Raw genomic sequence first — 19,970 nt, forward strand, 5'->3', positions numbered from 1 at the left:
CAGGAGAACAGATCATGCGATCCTACAGTATCTCCCAGCTCATCAAGTGAGTAGTTTGACTGTTGCTCCCCCTATATCTCTCTCCAGATACTGCAAATCACCTTTATGGAACCCATATTTAATGAAATAATGCCCATTTACCTGGACAAAGTGACAGCCAATTTAATGTTTATGGAAACTACTGGACAAGGTATCCCATTTTAACATGTCAAGTTGCATATATCTTGAAACTATAGGCTTTAGCAATGCCCGGTACATAAGAAGAAATTATAGCCTATCGTAATCACACCACAAATGCAAAGCAAAGATATTCAAGCCCTACATGCCAGCCAGATCCCTCCGTTCTGCTACCTCAGGATGCCTGGCACCTCCCCCTCTTCGCACCTGCACTTCCAGAACACGTCTCCTGTCTGTTCTGGCCCCACAATGGTGGAATGACCTCCCCGTGGAGGTCAGAACAGCTGAGACACTGACCCATTTCAAGCGACGACTGAAGACTCACCTCTTCAGGCTGCACCTCTCCCCATCCCTCCCTACCCCCCTGTAAATGACTGTAAGCTTAGGTGACTTAGGTGCATTAACTGTCTTAACTACTGCGTGTATTTTTTCCATAGACTGCGTTGTTGCCGTTCTCGTTGTGTTAGTGTTAATCAGTTTAACCTTCAGGGTCCAAGTTGAACTATGCGGTTGTTCCCTGCACTTGGACCGGTACTTCTCTCTAGGGTTTTCGTCATACTTGTTCCTGGTTATGGTTATACACTTTGTTGTACGTCGCTCTGGATAAGAGCGTCTGCCAAATGCCTGTAATGTAATGTAATGCAAGTTTTACTAGGGATAGTATGTTGGTAGGCCTAATATGTGTACTGTAGTTGATGTACCAGGATCTAATAACATTTTTTTTTCATCAATATGGTATTTGCAGATACCTATAGATGTTTGTGTAAGGTTGTCTGGAAAAAGAATTAGACACATTTTATGTGGACTGTCAAACTGTGGACTGTGGACATTTGTGTGATTTCAATAATACACCGCTGAGGAAATGCAATAGAACCACAGGAGCAGGCTGGTTTGGAACTCTGTAATTGGAACTCTGTATGAAAACTTGGAGTGCTTGACACTTTGAAAGTGAAGTTTCAATGCACCATTTTTGGAATCCTTTGTTGGATTTCCTAAGCCTTATTTTTCAACAACCTCTTATTTTATTGCTATACGTATTATTATCAGTTAATGACAATGATCAAACAAGCCGTAAACTGTATCTCATTAGATCATACTTTTTTCCCCAGTTGATTTTCCAAAAAATACAGCCTAATAAGATGTGCATGCTGTTATAGCAGGAGAGGTGTTTTTCCAGTTTTTTAATCAGTAAAAAGTGTGACTCCTTTCTGTGTGATGCCTATTTAATTTTTTTACAAGAGCATCTATGGATTGTTTTATAAGGAGCTTGAAAATGCATAATGACTTGTGCTAATTTGGAGTTCATAACCTGTTCAGCTGGCTGAAATCTGAGGTTCATATCCTTGAGGCTGTACTGTAGTAGTGTAGAGAGTTTGTCCTTATAGCAAGCAAAGAGCTCTCCCAGACTGAGACTGCGCTACTTATGAGCTTCATCTGAAACTCCTCTCTGGGTTTTCCACTAATGGCTCCTGGACTGATCGTGTGATCCCGTAATGCAGAAATGGGATTAGGCTCTGCTTCCTCAATGTTGACAGTACAATCTTATTACTTTCCTAAACGTGAAATAACTTCCGCGCTCACTGCTATACTTAGAACTCCATTGTCCCCAAGCCTGAAAATGAAAGTCATACGGAAAGCAGTAGTGGGCTCTGGTTTGAATGGGCTGCTCTTGGAAATCAGAGAACCTTTGTATCAGGTTCTTGTCCATTCAGCAATATCACTTACTGAAACCTCAACCTGAGGGTAGTATCTGGTGTCTCTGGACACAGAGTGGCATGGCCGTGTTTAAGCGTACTGCAGTTGCAATACATATAGACTGCTCCTCTTTTCACAGCAAAAGTTTCAGTGTAAAATCAACACTGATCGAGTGCATTCAACTCGACCGAAACACATTTAGTGCCTGTTGGACTCTAACAAACTTTGTTAGAGAACTGAGCTGTGTGGATGGACTGAACAGTGCCAGGGTGAATCAGGGTTGTGGTATAACGGAGTGTTTTAAATGTCAAATTAATAATTAACCATTTGTCTTTGGCTTCTGTCTGTAAACACATCTTTGTTTCTTTTACCTTATGTGTTGGGTTGTGGCAACTGTATTTGCCTGTTTAGGTTGAGTATGAATTTCTCTTATTTCAGTTACGTTAAGCCATGATTGAGGGGGCTGCTGGGTGGTTCATATGGTTAAGGCACCATTGTATGGAATGAACTGCATTGGTCTGGCGTGGAAACCCAACCATGCCAGTGCTGACTGTAGTGACGTGTACAGTAATTGGTGGTAACGTCACCCAGAGTTATGGAGGGTTCAGATGGCGGGGTTCCACGTCTCATCGTCCTCCAGCGTCCCCCGCTGGTTGATTGGGGGCCTCGGAGTCCACCCGCTGCACATGAGATGTCTGATCTCTGATCTCTGTGCATGCTAGTCTTGCCAGCTGCAGTGCGATAAGAAGAGGTGCTCGACATCACATGCTTCGGGGGAAAGCTCTAGCTCGTCCGTATTCACTGAAATCGATAGCTGGCAGGTGGTGGAGAGGCAAAAACAACAATAAAAAATAAAATTGAATGCACCTGGACTACTGTGCAAACAAGCGTATATCGCTTCGTATTCATCTCATGTCTTACTGTTAGAAAGTTGTCAATCACGATAAAAGAAAATGCAGTGCGCATTGATGATACAAATTCCATTATCAGAATGAACATAAACAAGCTTGAAGAGTATACTCCAAGCTTGATTTAAGTGATGTATTTCTGTCTGGTTCAATGAACTGACTGCTTTGCTGTCATGCCTGTGGCAGTGTGAAACTCTAGGTCTGTCGATGGCTGTGGTGTCTGCAATATTGTATCAGCTTCATATTTCTGGGATCCATTTGTTATATTTATGTTAATATGAGAGCACTGAGTGGACAGCAATTCCAGTTGGGGAACAAATTGAAATTTTGAGAGACTATTTAAAGGGAAAAAAGGCACATTTAGTCTGTTGAGAGGCATGGCTAAGAATGACACTTCTGTCAGTCTGGTGCCTGCAGTCTTCCTGTGGTGGTTCTGAACTTTATTTGGTCCCTTGTTCTGAAGGGAGCAAGTTGCTATAAAGAGACATGCCAGATCATGAATCCCCTTGTCAAAAGTACATTTCCGGAAATATTAAGACTGAATAGAATTATCACACTCCGTGCATTAATATTTGATAATTACGGAACCAATTTAATCTCCTTCCTTAATTAAACTTTTGACATCTAGTTAATGGCCAATCTGTAAAAATATTTAAAGTACCCCATAACCCCTTAATCATCTCCATGGAATAATTTAAAAGCTTTTTGACTACACTTTTTAGGCTTGCGAATAAAATTTATTCCTTCCTATTTTGGTGCTGTATTACTTGTGCCCTTTAAGAGTGCATGTGGGCATTTCATTTTCATAAAGCTCCATAATGAAATATAATTTCAATTCCCTTGTCTTAAATTTAAAAATAAAAAAACGTAGATATAATGGGATAAAACTGGATATAGCCAAGTGTAAATTACATGTCAATAAATTATTCCTCATGTACATTAATGTGAAAGTGCAAGGCCAGATATGCATATGGAAGAGTCAGATTAATGATCCTCCTCTGATCTACTCCTTCCGGCTATTCCACAGGGAGTCGTGGTCTCAGGGCAACAGGTACATTAAAGTCAGGTCCAAAGGCCAATTGAGCGCTAACATGAAAGAGCCCCTGTGTTTGTTTTACACCTTACTGCGACCGCCCCTGTTAAATGATTCCTTTTCATACCTTCACTGCATCTTTCATTCAGCCCGCTCTCCCTGCACTTGTCCGCTACAGACGTTTGCTGACGCAGAAGCATCCAGAATGCGTTGTGGCGGCTGCAGTTTCTACGTTTCTCTCCAGGCGTCCTTAACGGCTCTCACGATCTCTGCAGAGATCGACGTGGTCTGTTCCCCGAGTGGAATCCTTTTAGAGTCCTGGCTGCATTTCAAAATGTCTGACCTGTTCTTAATCAAGACATCTCTGTTTTAGTTCTTAGGTCCGGTTTCACATCATTTATATCCCTGGGCATGGATGGTACACACAGTTCCCTAATTGTTTTAATGCAAGCTTAGACTTGATCTAAACATTTCAAGAGGAAGGTAGTGAACTAAATACATGTGATTAAAGACTGTATCTTTTAAATCCCTAAATTGAGCTTTAAAAGCTGTACACATGTGCTGTAATTTAAATTTTAAATGTGTGTCTGTACAAGTACAGGAAATGTTCATTTTTTTCAAATTCTGCGTTCCAGGATTAAATTATTATTTATCAATAAACTGCAATTTGTTTGAACAGATGATACAATTGCTAGGATGCAATTGCTACTGATTATTTATTGTTCATAATTTAAGTAATAACCACATATGAATGCAGCGATCATAAATACTATAGCTTTAGAAACTTTACATTTTCATTTTTATTTTGAATCCTGGAAAGTGCAATATTAAAAGCAGGATACACAAGGAGTCCTGCATTAACTGGCAGGTGCATAACTGAAGAGCCAAAGCAGCAAAATGGGTTGCATGTCCTCAGTTTCAATAACCTTTACTGCCCTGTAGTTTTTTTTTTTTTTTTGGACCCTGGCTATTAGAGATGCTGTCACGCACATAGAAGTGGGTCATACTCTATTTCAAGGACATATTTATACATATCAGAAAACGTATCCATTGTTGTTGTTTCTGACAGTATGCTTACTTTCTGAATGTTGTTTATAAGTACATAAGCAGCAAAAACCAGTATCATGCTACTTTTTTTTACTATCTATGGTTTGCCTGTTGTTAAAAAAAAAAAGATATTAAAAAAAACTATGCATTTGTGTACATATGTATGTGTACACTGCATATAATGTATAATTTTATGGCAATATAAAATGATTAGGGTCTTAGTGGAACAGTATGACTTGTGAAAGTTCAGCTCAAGATTTCCACTTTGTAAGGACCTGACAATAAAATTGCTGCTGTCAATGATGTCATTTCTCTTCATCAAAGAGATTAAATACCGAGAGCAAGCTACTTAGCTAATTACTACTTCATGTCAATCTCACTTCTCATAAATAGTCCCCCAGCCCTGCCTTGAGCACTCTCAGCCAAGTTCATTAAAATCGGTAAATCATAGTTCACCTCCAGCCAGGTTCATTTTAGTAACTTTACAGTGGCTGGAAGGTATACATTTCAACGGCAGTTCATCACTCCTGGTCCACGCAATCACAGCGTTAGCGTCTCATAAATTGCTAATGCAAAGCTCGCCGGCTGGATCCCTGTAAGGAACGGGAGTTGCCGTGGCAGCCTGCCACACGTGGTACGGGCTATCCTGGACAATTATCCCAGTACAGTGTGTAAAATTCACTGGAAAAAAGAGAAAAAAAACATGGCCAAAGTTCACGTTATTATTTATTTGCCTGGGCCCATAACCAGGTCGTTTCACATGCCTCACATTTTTTTAAACTTATTATCCACTTATACAGCTGGATATTTACTGAAGCAATGCAGGTTAAGTACCTCGCTCAAGGGTACAAAGATAGTGCTCCACTTGGGAATCAGACCTGCAACTGCCTTAGTTACTGCCTTAGTCAAGCTCATAAAATATTTGAGTATTGCTGGTATGCAGTAAACCCCAGACTTGACACTGGCTGTATTGTTGAATCTATATTAGTGTAAAAATTGCAGGGGAAAAAAAAAAACATGAAATACCAATTTTCAATTAGGGTATTGATTTCTTTTGCCTTACTTTGTTGGATTCTTAATGCCACGGAAACCACTCTGCGTAATCCAATAGATTCAGCCCTGGAAGAGAGGTTGACAACCAAAGCCTGCTGCTTTCAAAGGACAAGTGTTGTAGAGTTTCAGTCTATTAGAGGCATTGAATTATTTATCACACATGGAAAAAAAAATCTTTATATGCAGAGACAAATAAATATTAACAACGAGAGAGTGCTATAATCTTTGACTCTGCATTTTACAGTGGGCAGAAAGTAGACTGTGAATCAATTTTTATTTAAAAAGCTTTGATCATTTCACCAAAGAACAGAAAGGATGACTTCTCTTCGCAAAATGATGGTGAAACAAATATAGTTAAAATAAGTAATTTTTCTGTTATATAGCTTATTATTATTATTATTAGTAGTAGTAGTAGTAGTAGTAGTAGTGTATGGAAGCTGTTCAATTTTTTTTTTTAAATAACCAACTGCATCCATATAGGCTACATATTACAATTTTAGAATTCATAGAATGTATTTGGAATCACATTTCATGGAGAAAACTGTTGAACATACACTGCATCATTTATTTATTTATTTCCAGCCTCATTGAGTATCTTTATTTTATTATTTATCTTTACTGTAAGTCAAGATTGAGGACAAAATGGTGATTGAAACCTGGCCTGAATTGTCAGAGGGTCATTTGACATTTCTCATCATGTTCTTACATTTTTTTCACCAAGTCAAATTCCAGTGTGGAATTCATATTTGCTTTCTTGCTGTGGGCATGTCTCAAGGCTGCAATGTCCTAAATCACTTTAAGAGAATGAAGACATGCTCACACTTTCCTTCAAAAATGTGCTGGAAACCACTGCCTATTTTCACTCCACCAGCTGAGCTGTGCAGTTATTTTATTGGAGGAGAGCACTTTTGCTGAATTTGGAGTGGACAGAACACAGATACCTTATTGACCAAAGTGTCTTGCGTGACGAAGCAGGGACAACCCAGCCTGAAGTACTCTACCTCTCAGGACTACGCTATGGCCAATTACGCAATTTTCTGTGGCATTGCCAGTGAATGGAACAGTATGGACCTGACATATGACTGCCACTGTATTAGAGTGATATTCCTCTCTGAAACATGTAAATGTTCTTTCAGTAAGAAACTGCAATGAATTAAAAAAATGTGTTGTATAACAGCACACCGGTTTAATGTTGCCTATTTTCTGAGAGGGTCAGTGATGCTGGAGTGGCCTTATGCATCCATCTTGGATCTCAGCTGCATCCTAGTTCTTTCAAAACTAGACTTGTGGTTCTAGATGGACACACGTCCTTTTGTTCCAATTTCTGCAAGCTCATCATTGTACCTCCCCCTCAACAGACATGCTTTCAAGTAACATCTAATGCTGTTATTCTTGTGAATAATTAATAATGCAGACCAAGCTGGTTTGGGGATGTCTTCTGAGGTGGAGAATGTGCTTGGCTTGCTCAACTTGTTGGAAAGTTTCTTCAATGTGACCCGGTCATGAAGCCCCACCCATTTTTGTGTGCACTACAGCTAGTAATGGCTACCTGGTATGTACATCTCTCTCCCTGACTTCATCCTGTATAACCTGTATCATAGAGAGAAATAATAAGACAAGAATACTGTTTTAAGCCATGATTATATTGTTTGTATTGGTGTACCCTAAGCTTATTATAATGATATAGTGCAAATTATGCTTTGCTGTTTTCAAACTATGGAAGACTTTTCCAGTGACTAATGACAAATGTATGAGAGATGTCATTCAAAAATTACAATAAAACACACAAAAACAGAATGATTATGAACAAATATGAACAAGCCTTGCAAATAGAAAGACAGGGGAGTCATTCAGTTGTTTGTGCAGATGCTGATAAGTATGTACAAAACTGACTCCCTTCCCCTTGCTAGTTAGACATACTTAATAACTAGAAGGCACCCTTAATGACATCGGACATATCTTTTTATGCTGTGTCTTGTGACAGTCAACACAAGCTCAAAACATCAGTTTTACCCCAACTTTATAAAACAAAAGACACAGAAGGACTAAAGGTCATGGAGACTTCACATTCAATGGGATTTAGAGCAATAAAAAAGCCTTTTTATGAGCCTTTTTTACAATATCCCTCAGCCAGAAAGTACACCTTGTGCCTTATACTGTATATCTTTCCAGAAGCAGTGTCCTCTATTTTTGGGGAGAAAATGTTTCTATTTGTCTGATTTTCTGAAATTGTGACACTGCTGTTTTGCCATTGTTAGTCTATTTTATTTATTTATTTTTTAAAGAAAAGTGATATATTATTTTTGAATATTCTGAATTATATATGAGGAATTCCATTAACCTGTATTTCAGGTCTAGGCACATGCTTGAAGTAACTCTGCCCAGTGTCTAGGTCAGTTAAGCTTATGAAAGCAATGAAAATGTACTCACATACATCCAGCTGTGAAGCTGCATTAAATGAATGCCTGGCTGCAGTCTCAATCTCTCACACACGCACGCATGCACACAATTTATATAAATAGACCTTGTCTGTAATTTAAAATGTTTGTCAGGTCACAACAGAAACAAAACATATAATTTAATATCTGTCACATAATACTGAGACAATGATATTTGTAATATTTGTGTGTCTAAAACAATGGTACTTTTTGACCAATTGTAATCCATGTAAGTGCATATGAATCTGCACATAACATGTATATATAAAGTCCTTTGTTTTTACAACCCCAAGAAGTAGGCCTATATGGTAATTCTAACAGAAAAATGAGTGTTGCTGACCAGCCAGTCCCCACATTCTGTTTCAGTAGTAATACATTTTATTAGATTTAATTCTTTTTCAGTTATTTTTTTTTTTTGCACGCAAATGCACCTAACCCATATGGGCTGAATATCATAAAAGACACAGGTGTCTCCAAATCGCAGTAAATGGAGAATATTACAGTTCAAGGTCAGATAGAAGGTTTCGCAAAAAACTGAATTGCTTCCAAAAGACTGGTATGGCTTTCTGTCATCAATTATGTGTCTGTGGTGTTTTGTGCGTGCGTACGTGTTTATGCGATTGTCTTGTTGCGTGGATTCACACAAAACAAATTTGTTCCAGTATTAGTTTTTGTAATGCCTGCAGTTCTAAAGCAGACCAATCACCAAAATGACCCCCAACATTTGCTTGTGAATCACAGGAGATAATGTTAATGTCCTGATGCATTTTTACTGAATACAGGCCTGTATTGTGAAATACAAGCATTTATACTAGAGCTAAAGGGTTGAGTCTGGACATCCACTTGAAGGACGTAGCTCAGAAAGACTGAGGCATAGCAAAGGGGAACATCCCATAATGGTAGCATTTGTCTGCCAGTCTTGCAGTCTTTTCTTTATGAAAATCAGGACTTTTGCCCTAGAGATCCGAACTTCAAAATTGCCAGAAAAACTGTAATGTAAAATGAAGAAAAAGTATTTGTTTGTTTGTGAATGAATATTGTGATGCATCCTTGAAAATGGCCACTGTGATTGGTCTGAGTCACCAAATAAGTGCAACTTTTTTTTAGTTGTATTTGTTGCAGGTACACTGGCCCTGATGTTTGCTCTAATATGTTTGGATAGGGAATGTATGGATCTGCTCAAAATCCTGCTGAAAAAGAATCATTGGTTTTATATTTTATATTTTATAGTTTTTATATAAGTTACTGCAAGGTTTGTTGAGTGTTGAGTTGGCTAAGCCTCCTCCTTTTTTTAATTTCACCCTGCTCCCAGACTTATACTTTGTGTCCTCCAGTGTTGATCTATCCCTGCTTGCATCACTAGCCTACTATTCCAATTGAAGAGTTCATTAAATCACCTCTTTGTAGATAGTGATTTCTTTGTTTAAATGCTAGTTTCTAAAGGGGATGTACTTGCCTGTTTACATATGGAATATGAAAAATATTTCTGATACATCAAGTCTTAGCTACCATGTGCTATGTGCTCTAGCTGTCTATTTTGCTATAATTAATGATTAAGTGTAATGAAATCCTGCTTCACTGTTTTGTCTTATGTATTCATATTAAGTGAAATGGGCTTTGCACAGTAACAATAAATGATCTCCTTTTTATGAGTCTGACTATATATTAACATAACATAAAACTAATTCACTGGTATGTACAAGAACGTGGACAGACTTACCTCATATAAAAATGTAAATCTGGTCAGGTAGCAAGGTTATAGCAAGGTTATAAACCTGACAAGTGAGGCTAGACATGTGCTGATGTGCATATGCAGTGAAATTCTCACATTACCCCATATGACTTTTTACTCCAGGATGGCTGCATAGCTGACATACTGTTTGCGCAGCTAGATATATTTACTAAAGAAATTCTGTTTAAATACTGTGCTCAATGGTATAACAACAGTGACCTTATTGGGATTTCAGTCTAGTCCTTCAACACCACACATGAATTCTCTTTTCTCTTGAGAATCCTTGCTGATATTTGTAGCTTCATTCTTTCGTTACTGTGGTCTGGCAGGACTAAACAGTTGTTGTCCTTCAACAGAGCACAATTTTCCTTCAACAGAGGTTTAAGGAGGGCAGAAGTATTAGTGATACAGGCCCAGATGTGTGCTTTCATTGTTCTTCTTTGATGAGATTCAAATCCATCATAAGCTGATACAAATCTGCCCCATTCTTGGTAGGCTATTACTCATGAACTGCAGAATCTCAGCACCTCAGCATTTTTACACTTATTAGGAGAAAGATATAATCCTTGAAAATTCCTAAGAAATATAGAACTAACAGACCCCTACCCACATCACTTCCCTCAAATGATTACCTGTGCAGTATTTTGTGTCATAACTGAATGCAATTGCAGTTCTTGATGTAGTTGCGAACCACAGCCGAAAACATACATCAGTACCATAACATATGTGAGCCTGTGGCAAATTTAAAATAATAGATAAATGAAAGCTGGTCTTGGGGGAATGGGAGAACAGGGAGAAGGGCTGGTCAGAGGAAACTTCCAGGTGAACACTGAAACAAAAGAGACCGGGCCAAGAAGTTCGGCATCTTAATCCTGAGAATGATCTCCGACTGTAATCATGCACCAGTCCATTACGCCCCAGCAGAGAGCTGGGCTGGCACCGGGAAGATCCGGGGTGACTGGAGTTTAATCTCAAGATTACGATAAAACCAATTCCTCCCATTTGCCCTCTACAGCCCTGACGGGGAGCCAGATTTGAACTAGGATCCTAAGAGTCAGTGTGTGAGGCCTTTGCAAAATCATATACACACATGCATTTTTGTTCAGAGCAAACATTTTTTCCATTCATTTTGGTGACCACTTTAACTCAGAAGCTACCCTTTACATGCACTTGTGAGCTAAGGATAAAATATTGATAGGACCTAGGCTTCAGTCTGAATGCATCTGCATTGAGGTCAGTGGCTAACATTGTCCATGATTTACAGTAAAAGTGGCTTCAAAAGTGGCCTCCTCCTCCTTTTGAGAGCAACCCCCCCCCCCCCCCCCTTTCGCTAGTTATGTATTACATATGAGCCTTAGCACTGATTCCTTACAGATCACAGTGTAACCCATGTAGAAACTGGTGAGCATTAGTTTGGAATGCACAGGCTTACATTTTTTGTCCCCAATGTTTTTTTATTTTTTATTTTGAACTTTTGATACCTAATGGTCATGTTTATTTTCTGTATTCCTAATGCCCTTTTACATGATTGGCTGCGCCTTTTTAGTTTGTTACGTTGTTTTAAATCGATGTCTGGGTTGGAGTGTTTTTAAGAGAAAAGAAAAACATTTGAGCTGGAGCCGTGGAGAGTTGGAAGTAAGACAGAGAACGTTGGTGAGACTTAACGGCGAGCGAATACGCAGCTGAATATCTACTAGTCTGAGGACAGACTGTGCTCGTACCCTAGAGAGAACCTACCAGGGGATCCTACTTAGGATTTTCTCAAAGGATTGTCTCCAACGCAGAAAGTTCTTTCTCAGTTATTCTCTGCAAAACTGTAGGAAGGTGTGAGTATGCTGACTACAGGTGCTCCAACGCTGCAGAGAAGCCTACCAGTGGGTTTTTTTATGGCCATTTTTATACATTTTTTGTTTTGTGAATGTGTTTGGATGTATGTGTATTAGGGAAGTATTTTTCATTGGTAACGAAGGATATGTGTAGTAAAACTATTTCTTCTAAAACTTACTTATGGGTTATCTGATTTGTGGGTTTTGTTACATGTATGGGGGCTTGTGTGTTTTATTTTAATATCACTAGAGTTAACTATATGATAACTTATTGCTATAGGGTCGCTCATAGTAAATTCAACATCTACATTGCTGGCCCAGGCCTATAGAGATATGAGTCATAACCAGAGTAAACTTTATATGTAGCTGTCTCGTTTCCATCCGGGGAAGAATTGAATTTAAATACTAGTTTAGAATTTGGTCTTTAATTCTGTTAGTACCCATGAGGCTGGTGTTACAACAGATTTAATGATAGTCTAAACATGACCTTAAAGTGACAGTGGCCCATTTACACAATCTTAATGCCATTGAAACAGCATTTATATTTTGCCACACAATGAAAATGCTGTCCCTGTTTGAACCACATGAGGAATTTGCAGACATCTCCTGATGATAAAGCTGTAAGCTTCCAGTGAGAACAATCAACTGGCCTCATAATGAAAACCAAGATTAATAGACTTTGAGCTAACCTAGAAATTGGTTGATACAAATTTGTGTCCTCAGGGAGAAATTATTCTTTGTTTACCATTTTTGCATGTAGGGACAAAGGCAATAATTTTTGAATAGAAACAAACACACACACATGCATGCATGCACGCACGCACACACTCACACACACACACGCACACAATGCCTTAGCCCCCATTTAACAAAGCCTTTTTAAAATCGCATTATGATGCGTTGTGCTACCTTGGCCACAATGTGTACTCAGAGTAGTAGGGAAACCAGAGCACGTAAAGAGTTCAAGTGCTTTTTTATCAAGTTGCCATGGAAATGCATGGACAACCAAAAGCATAAAAGGCTAGATAAGACAAATACAAATACTATATACAGCAAAAGCAGAACCTGGCATATCCTGAAGCTAAAGTGGGTCACTTTAGCTGGCTAGTCCAGCCGCTCATTAAGGGGTCCATTGTCCTCAGCTCTCCCCATTGGATGAGAGAACTCTCACAAAAAAAGACTGATTGTGTTTTATGACAGTTTATTCTATTAGCCTATTTAAAATAATCCAATTGTCAATCCATAAATAAAAAAGGTATATACAGTGGCTTGATGAACTTAACATTTTATTCTGTCTTATTCAAATATATTTTTAAAAATTATAATTATAATTCATTCGAAAAAGGGGCTGGCCGTAAAGAGATGCACATGCAGCAATGCTTAGTCATGCTTTGGAATTCAAATGATGCTTAGTCGTTATTAAGGGGATTAATGTTTGCCAAGAAAACATTCCCCACACCATTACACCAGCAGCAGCAGCCTGCATCATTGACAAAAGACAGGATGGATCTGTGGATTCATGCTGTTTATGCCAAATTCTGACCCCACCATCTGTATGTTGAGTTAAAATAGGGATGTCAGACCAGGCAACATTTTTCTGATCTCCAATCGTCCAGTTTTGATTATCAGATATATACGCCACACACACACACACACACACACACATATAATACTGTATATATACCCTTGAGCAAGGTACTTAACCTACATTGCTTCAGTATAGCCTATATCCAGCTGTATAAATGGATGCATTGTAAATGCTATGCAAGAAATTGGGTGTGAGTCATTCTGGATAAGTAATGTAATATGTTCAAATGAAAACATTATATCCTACAGAGTGCAAAGATTTTTCAACAGATCCAACGTGTGCGACCAGTATGACCAATAAATCTGTCACAGCCTTTGTGTAGAGAAATTCATTACTCAACCACAACCCTGCAATGTCCAGTAGCCAAGGTATGTGGTTATTGCTTCAGAGAATTCAAGGGCCAGAACAATATCTCACAGGACCATGCTTATTTTATATCCTGTCACACGCACAAAAACATACACAAATCCATGCACTTGGTTTGTTTCCCACGGAGACCCCATGGATAAGGCATCCAGAATGTGTCATAAATGTTTAAATTGTGTTTTCCTTAATGGTATGGAACTCCTCAAATTTCAAACTGTGGCAAGACCTTTAACAGCACAACCCAAAACAAGACAGCAAAGCATGGATATCAAATCCAGTAAAGTTCAGTGCAAGGCTTTCCGTATTTACAAATAAGTTGTGAACATTGCCGTTTGATGGGGATCATGCATTGGTCAGTGCAAGGTCTTACAGAAAGAGATGGAAGGGAAGAACCTCTGAGTGCTTTCTCACAAAATGGAGCTCAATCTTCAATTTATTTTCAAAAATAATTTTCCACTTCTATAAGGAGGAATCAGTACCCTGTCTCATGTTTCAATATAGACAAAAGAGTCCCTTTAGAGCTTAAGGGAAAAACATGCTGCAGAATTAGAAGACTTAAATGAAGCATTAACCAGCTCAACTGTTTTAACAGACAGTACAGTAGAGGCCATACATAATCCACCAAATCTTTTCAGTTTATGCATTTTAAATGGTGGGATTTAAACCACCAGGCTGTTAAGTGATTCCATTTGAAATATAAAAATAGACAGCCGGTTTGACCCCTGCTGTGTGTTACCATCCCCCCAGCGCATGCGCTCAGCCATGAATACAGTTTTTTTATTTTATTTTTTATTTTTTCTGCAGGATGACAGAATATATCACATGCAATATTTTTCCCCACTTCTCAAATTCTTTTTTTTTCCCTCTCCAAAACATTAAGAAGGCTCATTCGCAATTTGTCTTCCTCGCAGTTTGCAGATGAAATAGTCGTGCGACCTGACTTGCTTCTGTTGTTTCATTTGTGCTTTTGTTTTCCTGCCTTTGTCGCGTTGTGATGTGAAATTTACATATTTTCTTTGGGACACACTTTCCTGGCGCAGAGCTTTTCACCGGGCCGTGATAAACGTCAAACATCGTCTAAAAGAAAAATACTATCTGAATGAAGAATGGTACCGCGTTTTCGCCAAAAACGTTTATCCACACAGCAATGTGTGTTTATTATCTCCGGTTTCTTATGTTCCTCGCAGTGCTGCAGCCAGACATCCTAACTGCAGTTAACACAATGAATGAATGAAAGAAAAAATGAAGAATAAAGAAACTCTCTTTAAATTGTGTGAATCACTATATAAAAACTAACATAAATTCACAGCAAAATTATCATCCTATTCTCTTTTATGTCATCATAGTTGTCTTTGGTGATATATTGTATGTATATATTCATTATACATAGAATTTAGTTCTTTGTAAACATGAATGGTCTTTTTTTAGCTTCTTAACAAATAGTCAATAAACCTGAATGCACCGTGCAGGTGCCATTGAAGCATACATGCGTGCATTCAGGTTTGTTGTGCAGCTGAAGCACACACGTTGTCTTCATTATACTTCATGGCATGTCAGTGCTTATTCCCTTACTGTCCATGACTTTAATACCATCAACACTTTTTCATCTCCGATTCCCTGTTGAGTTTTTCCAACAAGTTTATACAGAGAATGCAGCAGCTCAGCAAAGAGTTCCATTTAATACCTTTGAAGTTATTTATTATACCACCATGCTCAAAATTGAGTTTTCAAACCTGATAACAAATGTATATATATATATATATATATATATATATATATTTAATTTAGCCAGTGTGTGGCATGATATAGCTTTAGCTGATTGAAGCTGCTAACATCAACAATGCATTGCCTCTGATAGGTTGTTCTATACTGTAGATGCATTCTGAGTCTTATCTTTAAGAACAGCCATGTCTGCGACTCCTTTGGGGTTTGTCTGATCTACTGTACGTGCTGTTATCTTTGACTTCTGATACAAGCTGCCTCCTTCTTATGGAAGTTCAATTTCTTCCACTGTCTAATGCCGAATTTATCGTGAGCTTCTTTGAAAATCAACATAGCAAAACATGTTCTGTAGTACAATACACAAAATACTATGCCTTTGAGCCAGACTGTGTGATATCATAATGGATTATTCATTTTGTTGACAAACTCGACTGATCAATCATCGTTTGTACTTATTGTCAATTTTCACTATCAAGTATTACATTGATCAATTAAAACAAATACAAATTTGTAAAAAAAATATGAATCACTGATTGAATGAGCTGGACAAGTATGGTTTATTCAGGAAATAAAAGAAAATAGAAAACAATGGGTTGCGTTCAATTTTTAGTCAAAGGACAAAATAAATGTTAAGTCCAGGCATATTGCAAGATCTTAACAAGCTTGCAGGAACTGTCCATATTTCTCCACAATTCCTCTTTGAATTAACAGAGAAGTCCTGCTTATTTAGAGAGAAAGAGGAAAAAGTCTGATCTCTAATCTGTTTTAATAATTTTTCATTGTAATTTGTAATAATATATTACACATTGGTCTTCCTTTGGGATAGGCTCATTTTGGAATTGTCCTAAAAATTACACTCTTCGTATTGTACTGTTCTAAGTCAGTGGGGTATTGTCGTATGTCAGTCACTGTCTTGATGCCATATTTAATAATGCATAAAAAGGCTACTCAAACAATGAAGAATGTTTCATTAATGTTCATGCAGACGTACACATGTATGTGCCTGTGTGAAAGTGTGTGTGCACATGCATACATGCATGCGTGAGTGTCTATTATTGTACAATGCCAATATTGCTACCCTTCACACTAGCAAAGGAACTTGAATGGTCTATTTGTGTGGCCTAATTTTGCCTACTATGCAAAAGGTTGTATGTTGTGTTTTACACAAGATATACTGTGGCATAATCTTTTTTTTCTCATTATCGCATTTTCCCAGACTGCAATGCCTGGTTTCTGAGTGGGTGCATATGTTATGTTATTTTTTATTACTCTAAACAAAAAAACAACAAATATGTGGTATATATGCCAAGGCCAATAGCACTGGTTTTAAAAGGGTATAACATTAACTAGTTGGCTCAAACAACCATACTGCTACATATTAATATAAGAGTGGCAGCTGCTATGTCTACCCTAAGGAAATATGCAATCAGAAGTAATAATAAAATGTTATCTGCGCTGATAATAACAAAGAATCAATAACTGTTCTTTTCCTCAAGGAACTTGAAGACAAGCATATGACATAAATTTAGAAATTTCAAGTGAAATATCAGGTATATAATGAGGAAATCAAGTAGACTCTCAGTATATCTGAAATCAACCATCACGGACACAGCAGAACTTTTTGTAATGTCAATATTGTACTGAATGGGTACTTCACAATGGCATCAAACCCATTAAAGGGTTTGTTGAGCGCAGTGAGAGCTTATTGGAACTAAGCTGTTATTTTTGTTTTAGCTCTTTGTACACATCACTGGGAAAATGCACTGGGATTTCACATGCAAAAAATTACATAGAAATGACAGGTGTGCATTTATCACAATTCATGATTTAATTCATTGCAGAAGTGCCTTGGTATGGCCATTCCATAGATCTGGCCACTGTTCAGTCCTAAAATAATGTCAGATTGGTAAATCACTTCAGACTGTGTAGATTTTTCCTCCTGGTTTTTGCTACTTGGCTGCTGTGTGCTGCTAATGGCTTTATCACGGAACCATGAAGTGAAGGAATTAGACATTTATGTGTGCGGTCCCGCAAATATATTAATTTAGGTTTTCCCTGGAATTTGTGGAATTATTCCCCATTGGATTGTTTGAGGCTTTGCAGATATACCAGCTTAAGTGTACATCTGTTATCGTTGTTACCACTGAATCCTAAGGCAAGCTTTTCAAGAGAGCCTTTATCAAGCCATCGTTCGCTATTAGGTTTAATATTCCCACTGCCCATTAATCCCACTAGGCAATGGATTGCAGCGCAAATTTCCCTTACATGGTTAGCAAAATCAGTTTTAAAAAGTTGACAGTGTATGATATCTTTACACATTTATATTGTCATTGTGCTGTCTACAATGCGAGAGGATTTGCATGGCAGCACTAATGGGCCTGTATAATGAGAATCAAATTAGTTATCTGAAATAATGCATACAACTACTGTGGGGTAAGGTAGGTATACTGTGCATATGGTATAAACTTGCATACTGGGGTTTATGGGCTGGACAGGGGATCCAAGAATTTTCCAAAAGTCATGGAATGTGACTTTTGCATTATAAAAATGTGAGCAACCTTCTATGCACAACATTGCACACCCGAACCAGAGCGTTTGCTTAAGTTTAACTGCTTCGTATTTGAAATTTTGCTCTCTTTCATGTTGCTTCCTCACAGCATGGTTACTGAGATATCTCCCAAATCCATAAGCAACTTGTGAGAACAACTGAAATGACTATGGTTGAACAATGTCAAGTGTTTGGGGGGTGCTACAATGGGAATCGCATAGGCACCTGTTAACAGACACAGCCAAAAAGAGTGAGAGCAATGCATTTATACCCAGCACCCACATAAACGCTTGTAAAAAAAAAATCCTGTTGAAGTAGGCAGGTTTTCTTTTAACACTGTTGCCAAGAGTGACCACTTTATAGGTCACCAATTTTAAGGGCTGGGCAGGGGGTACAATATAAATTTTAAACTCAGGAACTGGTTAAGTGACTACCTCAAACCTCCTGGATGTACTGTTTTCTGAAGATGTACCGGATGAAAAACAAGAAAAAAATGAAACCCTGAGCTGCTGAGAGCCTGGTCCTGTAGCCGGCCGCCTCGCAGGGCAGTACTCAGTCGGCTGTTGTGTCACCTGGGGAGGGAGGGTTTCAGTCTGCTGGGAATACAGCCTCTCACCTCTTATTAGATACCACGAATACTGCCATTGAATATGACCGGGCCTTCCACATTAAGAGAAAATGATGAAAAGCACAGAAATAAGACTGCGTTTTATTTGAAACTAACACAGTTAGCTTGTCAAATATTTTAGTTTTGTATATACAAAACCGTTGCCTTTTATTTCATGTGAGAAAGATTGTTTTGTGCTGAAAGGCATAGCCTGCTTATTTGCCGTACTATAAATGACAGCTCATGATTGCATACCATGGAAATTCACTTCATGTTGTATGAGATATCAGTAGCAAACGTATAAAGTTCCAGTTCTGGTTCTGGTATTAAATGATTGAATGTACTTTCAATCAATTTACAAAATAGCATGTTTGATTTCCTGACACATTTCACCAGTAGAACACAGTTATAAATACCACTATCAGGTTGTTCAATCAAACGGTGACTACCTGGAAATGAATAATGTGTTTTCATGTTATAATAACTTGTTTTATTCCCTATCTAAAAATATTATTCAGCGTATCAAAGCAAGCCACAAAACACAACCAAGTTGGAAACATGTTTCAAAAACTGGCATCCTGGGAGATAGGATCATTTTCAGGAAATAAACAATACTGGTTCTTAGAACTTGACTTTGATTAAATCGTCAGTACCATTGTCATTTAAACAAAAAAATAAGATTCTACTGACATAAGTAATTCTACAAACAGTAAGCTGAACATGAAATGCCAGTGATTAAAACCCAGCCATTTGAGAATCGTAAAGTTAAACCATCTGGAGGTCCCTAGAGTACAGGGAAGTCTTTCAAAATGTCACATTTCATTAAGACTCAAATTATTGAAATGAGATGAATCAATAAATATGTGGACTATATAAGAAAAAAAAAAACAGTCATTACTGGCAGCACATCAATTCTAGTGTCCAGAAAAATTAAGAGGAGACCACTTTCAAAGGAGTATATGCTTGCCACACAGCTTAAAGACCCCCAATGGGCAAAATGAAAGGATGCAATATGACTAGCCTATATCCAATCCATGTCTTATGTAATTACAGCATGACCAGATGAGGTAATTTCAGTAAAATGAACAGGCAAACAAAGGTGAAAACACTTGAAACAGACTCACAAATTTAAGGCTGTTAACATAAGTTCATCAAATGATTACTAAGGAATGACAAAATAATCTTTTGATTATGGCATTGGGGTGGTTGACCGTCTCTTTTTAATGTGTC

General features: G+C 38.0%; 1 protein-coding gene across 2 annotated transcripts in view; it reads left to right on the plus strand.

The window, feature by feature from the left end:
* The window catches only part of khdrbs3 (KH domain containing, RNA binding, signal transduction associated 3), a 103,638-nt gene that overhangs the window by 30,104 nt on the left and 53,564 nt on the right, over positions 1-19,970 (plus strand). The gene's annotated exons all lie outside the window — the stretch shown is intronic.

This window comes from Anguilla anguilla, chromosome 8 (assembly GCF_013347855.1).
Source record: "Anguilla anguilla isolate fAngAng1 chromosome 8, fAngAng1.pri, whole genome shotgun sequence".
NCBI lineage: Eukaryota > Metazoa > Chordata > Actinopteri > Anguilliformes > Anguillidae > Anguilla > Anguilla anguilla.